The following is an 11194-nucleotide window of genomic DNA, read 5'->3' on the forward strand; positions in this document are numbered from 1 at the left end:
AATTTATGCAATGTCTGTCCCAGACCTCTTGCTGGTTTAAATTAAATCAGACTCCCCCAGCATGCTCTCTGGGCTGGGTGGGGCTCTCTACTCCACAGCAGAGCTGGTCTCTCCCCTCTACTCCCTGCCTGCAGCTTCAGCAGTCTCTGCAGAGGTCTGCTTGGCTTCTGCTCCCCTCCCCCCTCTCTGCTAAGTGGGCACAGACACCTCTTGGCATTAGCCGGTATACCACATGCTGGCTACGTCCAAGCTGTGGCACATGGGACAAAGGCAGAATCAATGGATAGTTGAAACAGGTAATGTCCCTCTATTGTTTTCTTAATGGGCTGATAAGCACTGAGTTAGGGGTGATAAACATTCCCTGCTGGGCTGGTCAGGAGTAGGGAACCCCTTCCTAATCACAGCAGCCTGCCGGGGCCTGGCCACACCTCCTCCCCCACTTCAGCTCAGCTCTGTTGAATGGAAGGGAGGGCTGCTCTAGCCTGAGCCACTGCAGGCATGTGCCAGCATTTCTGGGATTCCTGTCTGGCTGCAAAACTGCTTTAGCCTAGCCAAGTTAGGCTAACCTGCAAAGATTGAATCGATTCAGGCTTTTTGAATATCTGTCCCTAGCCTTGATGTGTAGTAGACCTTTTGACTATGGATTCAGCCATTCTTGCCACCAGTGTTCTAGCACCCAAATTAAATATTATATAGAAGCTGAGACTTACCATATTCCAATCCTTGTTTATTGATAGGATGCAAAGCCAAATACTATTGAGCTGTAAATGCCACTTGCCAGGATTAATTTAAAGCAGGTGAGTGTGATCTGATGGGATGGATCAGCAGTTTCAATCAGGAAAGAGCAGTGCTGCAGTCAACCAGTGTTTGTTCTTCTGAGGTCATTGAAAACAGCAAAGCGAACAGAAGAAACACAAAAAAGAGTGTAACTCAGTGAGCCATTACTGAGTAAGAAAACAAATGGAAAAATATTCAGCTTCAATACCCACCACCCCCCAGCTCTGTTCTGATAATCAGTTAATTTTAATGGAATCCCCTTGACCTTTTAAGGCCCTGTGGCTAGTAAATTGAAGGCATGGTTCTTTGCCCCCACATACCCACCTCTAAAGACACCCAAGTCCTGCTTATGTATATTTTTATGATATAGGGATAAAACCCCAGAGCCCAGCCTGCACTTACTCAGTGCTAACTCAGAGGTTGGCATCAGGGTATTGTTGACACTGAGGACAAACTGGCATGGAGTTTAGCCTGTGAGTCCCCACCTCAAACACTCCCTTGTACATGAATACACGGGCTAGTAGAGTCTCTGGCTCCCATCACAATGCAGTGAAGGAAGGAATAGGAGGGTTCCTTCTCTGAGAAAGCTCTCCTTTCATCTGCATTGCACTCCTCTTCTCACTACTAAAGAGAAAATGGTACAATAGCTTCCAGTTAAGTAAGTTCAGGCAGCTTTTAGGATCTGTCTAGGCTAAGCATATTGTCAAACCAGGTTGATCTAACCTGATGTCACTGCAGGAAGCTATCCTGGAAAATCATAGTGTTCCCTTAGGGCCTTATTGATCTTGATCAGAGCTTTAGTACAAAATTGGTTTAGGTGGATTTGAGGCAGATGGATGTTAACTCAGCCAGTTCAATCAAAATGCATTAGATCTGTATGAATAATCTAAACTGGTAAAGCAGGAAGGTGTCATGCCACCTGCAGTCATTTAAAACCAGCTCTCCACAACAGCTGTAAAATATTCTTTTCTAAACAGACTTTACAAACAAATCCCCATCTATGATGCCACACAAGTAGCATTCTCTGCACCCCCACCAAAAGCCAACACCAGGTCCAGCCATCCAAATCACTGCTCAGTCAAGAAGTGTCCCACTGGCACAATCCTGGCCATGGTTCACTGGTTGCCCATTCCACACCCAGGCTTTTAGTGGTTGAAACTTCCAGTGATGTGTCATAACTTGTTTGGTGCCCTTTAAAAGGACATCTTTTCACACAGTCAGATTCCTAGAATTAGCATTCAATTCACCTCCTGCTCCTGTTGATCTTACCCCCATAGATCTCATTCTGAAACATCCTGCAAAGCAGGAGAGTTTGGAAAAGGAGGAACGGGTATTTAAAATGAGACACAGAAAACGTCCACAGAGACCATTCGTAGCTGTATTGGCATGGTGATGCATGAAGTTTTTGCTGTGCCCTTTAGTTTGATAAATGTGGCTGCTTTCATACATTGATGGCCTAATGAGTGACACTGTTTTCAAGCAAGCCTGGCTATAGGAGTCACCTGTGCTTTTGGATGACATTTCAGTTTAAAGAGCATAATTGTAAAACGCTCACTAAGAAACAGGGACTAAATATTAAATAGGGCCAATGACTTCACTGAAGGCTCAGAATTGCTCAGTGCTGCTAGTTAAGAGCTGTGCAAATAATTGATGTCTTTGAATATACATTTCTGTAGTACATAATTTAAAACATGTTTTGCATCACCAAAAATTAAAACCTGCCAGGGATATGTTTCATTTGACTTGGAACATTTTGTTTCGGGGAAGGGGTTTTTGTGACTATAAAAATAAATGTGTTTATTTTAAAATATTTATTTTACACTTAAATGTAGGAAACTTTCAAAATGCAACGCTGGTCTGGAACCAAGACAAAATGCTTAGATTTAAATAAGAAATAAAAAAATAGATTTGATAGTTTCAGAATTCAGGCATTCTCTATTGAAATTATTTGCTGAATTTGCAAAATGTTTCAGTTTGTAGCCTTCAACTAAGTGTTGCTGCCAATAAGGAGGTGCTTCTGTCTGACCTATTTGAACGGAAATTGTGGGGAGGAGAATTGCTGCTCTCTAATGGAGTTTGAACGTTGTCTGGATGGGGCTAAGTCAGCCTTGTCTTGTAATTGTGATCCCCGACTCACGAAGTAGTCCACAAGAAGAGCAAACTGCCTTTGAAATGCACCAACCAATGTGCATTTCCAAAAATCATTTTTCAGAGGAAAGATGCACCCTCACAGCTCTGCGTAAGGCTCTCTCCCTGCGAATCACTTTTTGAACTCCCTGGTTAACCTTGTACACTTTGTTACACTGATAAAATTGCCTGTTGCTGACAAGAAGTGTTAGCAAGGGAAGCTGCTGAACCAGAGCTGGACTTGGTTTGACTGCAAGCGTAGGCACAGCCCCATCATGTTCAGCATGGTTATAGACACTGTGGTTAAGGCTTTGTGGCAGTCAGCACAGCTCAGCTGCGCAGGCTGCTGACACCCGTTGTCAGCAGGATGTAATTTTGCTGGTGGAGAACTCCTGGGCCTTGTCGATTTTGTTGGTTTGCAAAGAGCATGTGTTGATGAACCTTAATTGTCCCTTGTAACTTAAACCCATAATCCCCCTCCCTTCATTGTTCAGTTTAATGTATATTTCTAGACAGAGAGAAGCCTGTGCAATGTATAATCAACCGAAGATCACCGCTTTCCTCAAAAGTAGGTTGGCACAAACAAGTGGCTTCTACTTGGCAATCATCATCTTCCTTATAATTTTTCTTTCCTATCACCTCTCCTGTGCCCAGTGTCTCAGTCTCCTCCCTGTTCCAGCTTTCTTTATCCCATCAGAATTGGGACCCGCAAAAAGCTGGAATTAAAAGTTCAGCCCCCTTCTACAAAATCCAAGTTTCCATTGTCCTCCACCTTGAGGTCATAGGATCATCAAAAAGTAAGCTGGAAGGGACCTCGCAAGGTCATCTGGTTGTCTGCATATTACATCCCTGCAAAGGTTGTGATAGGGTAGCATTTGACACCTGCTCACAGGTGGGTGAGTGCATAAATGCAGGACCACAGTGTTTCCTATTTTGATTGACCTCTGAAGCTCCTAGCCCTATAACATGGAAATTTGCCCTACAAGTTTCTTTTCACTCCTGAGAAAAAACTAATTGATCTAGTGTCTGTGGCTGAAAGGATGCTGCCTGTTCTGCAAATTGAGGGAAAAAGAAACAAACAGAAACAATTTGGCTGGTGGAGGAAATTCCCCGAGCTCCCTCTCCCCTCCCTTCTGCCAAAGCACAAAGCGACAATGCTTCTTTGTTTCGCCACCCCTGCTAGCAGCATGAGACTAGGGGGAAACCCTGAGCAGAGATAATGCAGAGAGCCAGACAAAATACCCAGAAAGCTTATCTCCGTGCTAACAAGGAGGCAGAACACAACCTGCTGTTTGAACTCTTGAAGGGGCCAGCAGAGGCCAAGCAGGCGTGGGTGACGAGCAAAGAGCACAGCCACTCCAAGGCGCACAGGAACAGGCAAAGGGAGAAATGTTGAGCTCTGCTTTTGGCTTCAGGCTTTATGGATCTCAGCCAAGTAGAGCCATTCCCTGTCAATCCCCACACCCATTCTCTGGGATACAGGAGACAAGCCAGATGCTTCCTGGAACAATCACTTTTGTCCCTTGTGTTTGGGACAGATGCACGAACCATGCTGTTAGTGACTGGGATCCTGGTTTTCTCCAATTAAAAAAAAATCCCCAATTTTTGGATACCCCACCCCCAAAATCCACATTTTTTCATGATTAAAATGAAACATGGTTATCATTTTAATCCCAGAAAAATGTGAATTTTGAGTCACTCTTAAATGCAAGAACTGAGGATTTTTTTTTAATCTGAGGAAGTGAGATGAAGGGAAACCCCTTGTTTGCCTGGAGTGGGGCAGGAGTGTATCTTGATGCCTATGAGAATGAGTGAGTGGGTGTTGACAAGAAACTGCAGTCAATGAATTTTCTTCAAAGAGCTGGTTTCACCCCTGCTGAGTTAGACTTACTGGAGATCCCTTCCCGGGGCCGCTAGAGGGCATGAGCAGTCAGTGCAAACAGCGCAGCAGCTCAGGTTTCTGCTGGATGCCTGAAGCGGGACCACAAGCAAATTCATTCTGTAGTTTCAGTCCAATGCTAGGGGTTGCCGGGTGCACCTCAATGGTTCGGCCTCATCACTGAGAGCAAGGGCAAAGAAAAGCAATGAAATGAATAGGGTGCACATTAAAGGACTCAAACCCCGGCTCGCTGGCAGGTCTCAGAAAGTGAAATCATTGCCCAGCAGGTGTGGATCCAAGGAGGTCCAGCAGGAATCAGCCCTCAGCCTCATGTTACTGAATATTTTCTAATTGGTAACTGAGAGAGAAACATGTCAGCACTGATGAAGTCTGCGAACGACAGAGCTTGGGGAAGAGGCCAGTTAAATAAGAAGTCAGGCCCAAAAAGCTCAGGGAACTGCTCCAGCAAACCAATTGCATGGTCACAGGTAAAGTGGAACTAAGGATGCAGGCCACGCTCACAGAATGGGCAAATCTGTCCTGGAAAGCGGGGACTGCCTAGGACTTGGGGGTGGCTATGGAAAACCTGCTGAATAGGCCCTCTCAAGGCAAAGTGGATACAGGTCAGACATACCATCACATTGAGTAGGACGGGGAGGGGGTATTGTACCTTGGTATGTGGTATCACTGTCGCTGCTATTGGCATATTGTGCCCTGTTCAGATATCCACAGTTTCATAGACATTAGGGCTGGAAGGGACCTTGCAAGATCATAGGGTCCAGCCCCCTGCCCAAAGGGCAGGCAGTCAGGAGGGGTCAAATGATCCCAGCAAGATAGGCACCCATCCAAGTGTTTGTTAAAGGAAGGCAGAGTAGGTGCCTGCACCACCTCTGGGGGAAGTCTATTCCAGGCCCTGGGCACTTGGACAGTAAAGATTTTTTTTCTTATGTCCAGCCTAAAACGGTCTTCTAAGAGTTTGTGACCATTGGACCTCGTCTTCCCATGGGGTGCTCTGGTGAACAGTCGCTCTCCCAGTTCCCGGTGCACACCCCCTATATATTTATAGGCTACCAGAAAGTCACCCCTGAGCCTACGCTTCTCCAGGCTGAAGAGTCCCATGGCTCTCAGCCTCACTTCAAGGAGGCTGACAAATTAATGGACAGCCATACTAGCGATTTTAAATTTAGAAAACTTGCCTTATATGAAAAGGCTCCAGAAACCTAATCTGGAGAGAAAAGGGTAAAACTAAAAATTAAATCAGTCACAGTTTCCAAGCAGTTGGGATGTTAAACTTTAAGAATGGGCCCCTCATTCTAGCAGACAGAGGTCTAACATGGTCCAGTGGCTGAAGTCAGGCTAGAAATAAGAGGAACACATATTTGGCAGTGAGAGGAATGGCCCCTGGAACAGCTCACCTGGTACCGTGTTGGGTTTTTGGCACCCATGTGAGACTCAGATGCGCCAATCCAAACGGGAACAAAATTCAGACAAGTCCTCTAGCTCAGGCTGTGTAGGAGGTCTGAACAGATGATCATAATGGTGGTCCCTTCTGGCCTTATAAAACTAACTATTGTTTATTGAGAGCGAGAGAGAGAGGATGGTCTGGTGTTAGAGCCACGGGCTGTGACTGGGGCACCTGGATTCAAACTGTGCCTCTATCATGGACATCTGGCCTCACCTGAGCCATCACTTAGCTTATCCAGTTCCTTATCTATGCTCATCTTGCTGGGATCCTGTGACCCCAGCTGACTTCCTGCCCTTCGGGCAGGGGGCTGGACCCAATGATCTTCCAAGGTCCCTTCCAGCCCTGATGTCTGTGAAATCATCTACATGATGAGAGCCTTCCTTTTGCCTGTGTAGGTTGTGAGCAGGTCAAGGTAAGCTAGTAGCCAGACACACACTGTATTAATACTACTGGAATAAGACCTATCCTTTCCCACTGCACACAGCAACAGAAATGCCCAAGGTTACATCGCCCACACCAAACCTTGGACTACTCTATTAGGACCCCTTTGTTGCACAGCTTCCCCACATACCTCACTCCATATATCCTTTGCCTCTTACACCCATTTTCCCATTTCAGGACTTCTTTTAAGGCCACCTGCTGTTCTCAGAGCAGGTGTAACCATAAGTTTTCACTGGCAATAGCTACGTAGGGAAGAAACAAAGAAATTAAACTTTCCTTCCCCACTGGCAGTATATCTCTGCCAGCAAAACTCTTGGCTTAGGCACAGTTGTGGTAATGAAAGACTATTGTTGCTTTCAGAGAAGGAGTGCAATTATCCCAATAGTAAAAAAACCTGTTAGTGGCATGCTTAAAAAAAAAAAAAAAAAAAAAAAAAAAAAAAAAAAAATGGTTGTGCCCCAGGTCAAATTAGCCAGATCAAGTCCAAAACCATTTCAATCATTCAGAAACCATATGTGGCCCTGCTACTGGCAAGTATCCTCCACCCCAGCCTGGGGTTTCAGCTACTTCCCAATCCTTTGGCAGGTTTGGATGCCTGGAGGCTTGGAGTTTGGATGCCCCTGAGTTTCAGTTGTCCTCAGGCATACGGCTGCAGGAGCAAACTAAGGAAAAGTCTCCCATTTCCATAACACTGGCTTGCAGCCGACATCATCCCACTGGAAGCTGGCCAGAGGGAAGCTAACTGTGGTTCTTTCGTAGGGAGTCCTATCCGCAAGCAGACAAGGGTGAAACCCTCCACCACAGTGCCATTTTAATTGCATCATCTTGGTCATGGGATTATTTTTTTTTAATTCTCCATATTTCAAGTCAAATTTGCCAAAACAAATTCCAAATCCAAGTCATCCCAGAACTGTAAGTGGCCCTACTACTGGCTAACATCCTCCACCCCCATCTGGGTCTTCAGATGTTTCCAAAACCTTAGGCGGGCATCTTACTTACAGGCCCACGCCCAGAGGTCTCCGAGTTTTGCTTGCCCTCAGATGTAAAGCCCCAGGGGCAAGCCAGGGAAGAGTCTCCCTTTTCCATAAAGCCGGCTTAGAGTCAAGACCTTCTCACTCCAGCAGCTAAGTGGGAAGCTTAATTACCTTGGCACGTACCATCCCCATGCCAGGGATTAGTATTCCCTGGTGCAGCTAGGAAGCCCACCTCTGTGGTCATGGGGTTTCCCTTGTTAGGTAGGCATAGACTATACTTGATCTGAGCCTTGAAGAGGCTGAAAAGCGACCTTGGTCATGGGATTTCTCCATCTTCATGATGGGGACTCTACTGATATAGCTATAGAAGCATAGCTGTAGCAGAGGCTCTCTGGTGTATTCCATATTGGCCTTTGGTAAGCCAATGCTACCACTTCAAGCCTCCCCCCACACCCCATCTTCCAGCAATAGGAGCCCCACTGCAAGCTACATTGGCTCCATGTTGCACAGCACATACTATCCCTTTGGAACTAGAGTGCCATGGGGCAGGATGGAAAGGCTGGGGTCTATGAAGCTGAGGGCCAAGGGTAAGTGAAAAAACAAACTACCTCTTAGGTATTTCAGAGTAATTGATGAGCTTGTGCTATGAAAGCCAAACCCCACTCTTCAAACACACTGAAAGCCCTCCGAGTCTCCTTTCAAGCAGACTAAATCAGTTATAAGCAGTGAGAAATGCAGTGATACTACTGCATTCTTCTCTACTCAAAAGGCACGTTGGTACTCTGGCACCTTCCAAGGTAGACATTGGGGTCTTTTTTGGCACTCTTGCCGAAAAATGCTGCCTACCCCTCCCCTAGAGGATAGGCTGGCAATCCAGGTCGACCTCAAATAAGCTTACGAAATAGGGGGATCAAAACTTGATGGCATCAAACACTGAGAATGCAAGGTGCTCCATCTTGGGAGGAAAAACCCACATCACACTTATAGGCTTGACAGTGCAACACTCACTAGCACCACAACCAAAAGATAGACCACAAAATGAACATGAACCAGCAATGCAATGCCGCAGCCGGCAAAGCAAATGAAGCTTTGGCTTGCATCTACCGACCTCTCTCAAGCAAGACCCAGGAAGTTATCCTCCCGCTTTACTCAGCCTTAGTGAGACCACAGCTGGAACACTGTCCAGTTCTACGCTCCACAATTCAAAAAGGATGTGGAGAAGCTTGAGAGAGTCCAGAGGAGAGCCACGTGCATGATTAGAGGACAAAAGAGCAGGTCTTATGTGGACAAGCTGAGAGACATGGGACTCTTCAGTCTGGAGAAGCACAGGCTCAGAGGTGACTTGGTGGCTGCCTATAAGTATATAAGGGGGGTGCACCAGGAACTGGGAGAACACCTGTTCACCAGGGCAAGACAACGTCCGATGGTCACAAAACGCTGAAAGACTATTCTAGGCTGGACATGAGGAAAAACTTCTTTACTGTACAAGACCTCAGGGCCTAGAATAGACTCCCCCCAGAGGTTGTGCAAGCACCTACTCTGGCTACTTTAAAAACCCCAAAAACAACAAAATAAAAAAACACTCAGATGCCTATCTTGCTAGGATCATTTGACCCCTGCTGACTTCCTGCCCTTTGGGCAGGGGGCTGGACCCGATGATCTTGCAAGGTCCCTCCCCGCCCTAATGTCTATGAAATCTCTCAAGGCGCAAGCATGCAGCAACAGTGGAATGGAGACACATTCAAGCCAAAAAAGCATTAGCATGCAAAACAGTACAGCACAAAGGAATGGTTAACTTCTGTCACTACTCATTCCTCACAATGCTTCTGTAACTTGAGAGAACACCAGCTACATTTCACAAAAACTGGAACAGAGGTTAAATGGCTTGCCCATGGTCACTCAGGAAGTCAGCGGCAGAGCCAGAATTGGAAGACAAGACTATGCTAATCTCCCTCCCCAGAGAGAACAGCACCGAGAAAGATTCAATACTGCAGAGGTACCTGGGTGACACCTAGACCGTGCTGGTAGGTGGCTGCTACAATCCATGCATTGTGTCCCCCATATGAGGATGTTTCTAATCCTCATTCTGTAGGTCTTTATACTGCCCTGCTTTATAGGGCAATTACTAAAAGGCTGCTTTCTCTGCCCAACGTTGAAGAGATGCATACAAATCTAGCTGTTTAGGTAAAAACATTTATCATAAGCCTCTAGTGCTTTCAGCTTTTCCAACGCACATTGTTAATTGGAAGACCATAGATGCACACAATTATCTTTTATTATGAAAAACAGGTAATTCTACCTCAAAACTGACTTCTAGCAATAATCAAGGGAACTATCCACAGAGGGGCACTGTTGCCCTCCACATAGGTGAAGTGTTATGGTGATGAGTTCTGGGTTGGTTTTTTTTAAATTGCTGACATGGAAAGAGTAGTGAAACAGTCATTAAAAGTAAATCTGATGGAGATTAATCTTCCCCTTGCAAACCCAGCCAGTTCAGAAAAAAAAAAAAAATGCTAGCAGCAAGGATTGCTCAGCTTTTTTTGCACTGGCTTCAGTTTGCTGGTCTGTGGAGTAATACTGTGAAACCCTGTTTTAAGGGCACTGCAGATTCCAGGCACGTGGGGCAAATGAAAATTGGCAGCAATTAAAACATTAAGCTGTTAGCTGCCAAATGTGGGAGAAGGGTTTATTTCCCTTCCTCCCAGTCTCCCCTAACCTAAACAGCCTGCCAGGAAGATCAATTCAGAGGGAAATTTGCTAATTTTTCTTACAGCTCCTGCCAATCAGATCAGCACATCTTCTCAGTGCTGAGCTAGCCCCACACGTCCATCCAGTCATCATCCTGTCCCTTTCATACTCAAGATTCTTAATACTGAGTTTAAACCAGTATTTCCCAGTTCTAATAGCCAAATTGTTCTTCTCCCCACCCCAAAAAAGGGTGCCAGCAAGTCTTTCTGTGGACTTTTGGTATTGGTTAAGATGGCAGCTCTTACCAAGGGCAAAACAAGAGGCTTGCATGTGCTGGTGGCTGGTCCGATTTCAGCATGGCTCTTTGCCTCGGTTTACAGGCAAACATTTTATACAGCAAACACCTTTTGTACAGATTACAGGATACTAAAACAGGCTTAAAAAAAGTTTTATTTGCCCATAGTGTCCCCCACAACCCACAGATCAGACCCTCAGAAGTCTTGTCCTGGCCAGCAACCTGTACCTAAGGAAGGGAAATAAGAGCATCTTGTGGAAGTGCTTTTTTCGTATTGATCCTGGCTTAAGATAGAGGGTGAAAGGTTAGTCATTGAGCAGCTGTTTCTTTTTTGTTGTGTGGAAGCTTTCAATGTGATCAACAGTTCCCAGGCAGGAAACTGGCTCCACAAAAGGAGGCCAAGTCTGTCTGTGAAGAATGTCTTGCATTTGAAAGCTTGTCTAACTTTATCCCAATTACACAATTGGTCCAATAAAAAAAAGACTACCCTAAGTCCTCCCCTGTGAACATTCATATGCATGAAATGCTAACTAAAAGTTAAAGCTTAA

Source organism: Crocodylus siamensis, chromosome 12 (genome assembly GCF_052110815.1).
Source record: "Crocodylus siamensis isolate JL-2025a chromosome 12, ASM5211081v1, whole genome shotgun sequence".
NCBI classification, from domain to species: domain Eukaryota; kingdom Metazoa; phylum Chordata; order Crocodylia; family Crocodylidae; genus Crocodylus; species Crocodylus siamensis.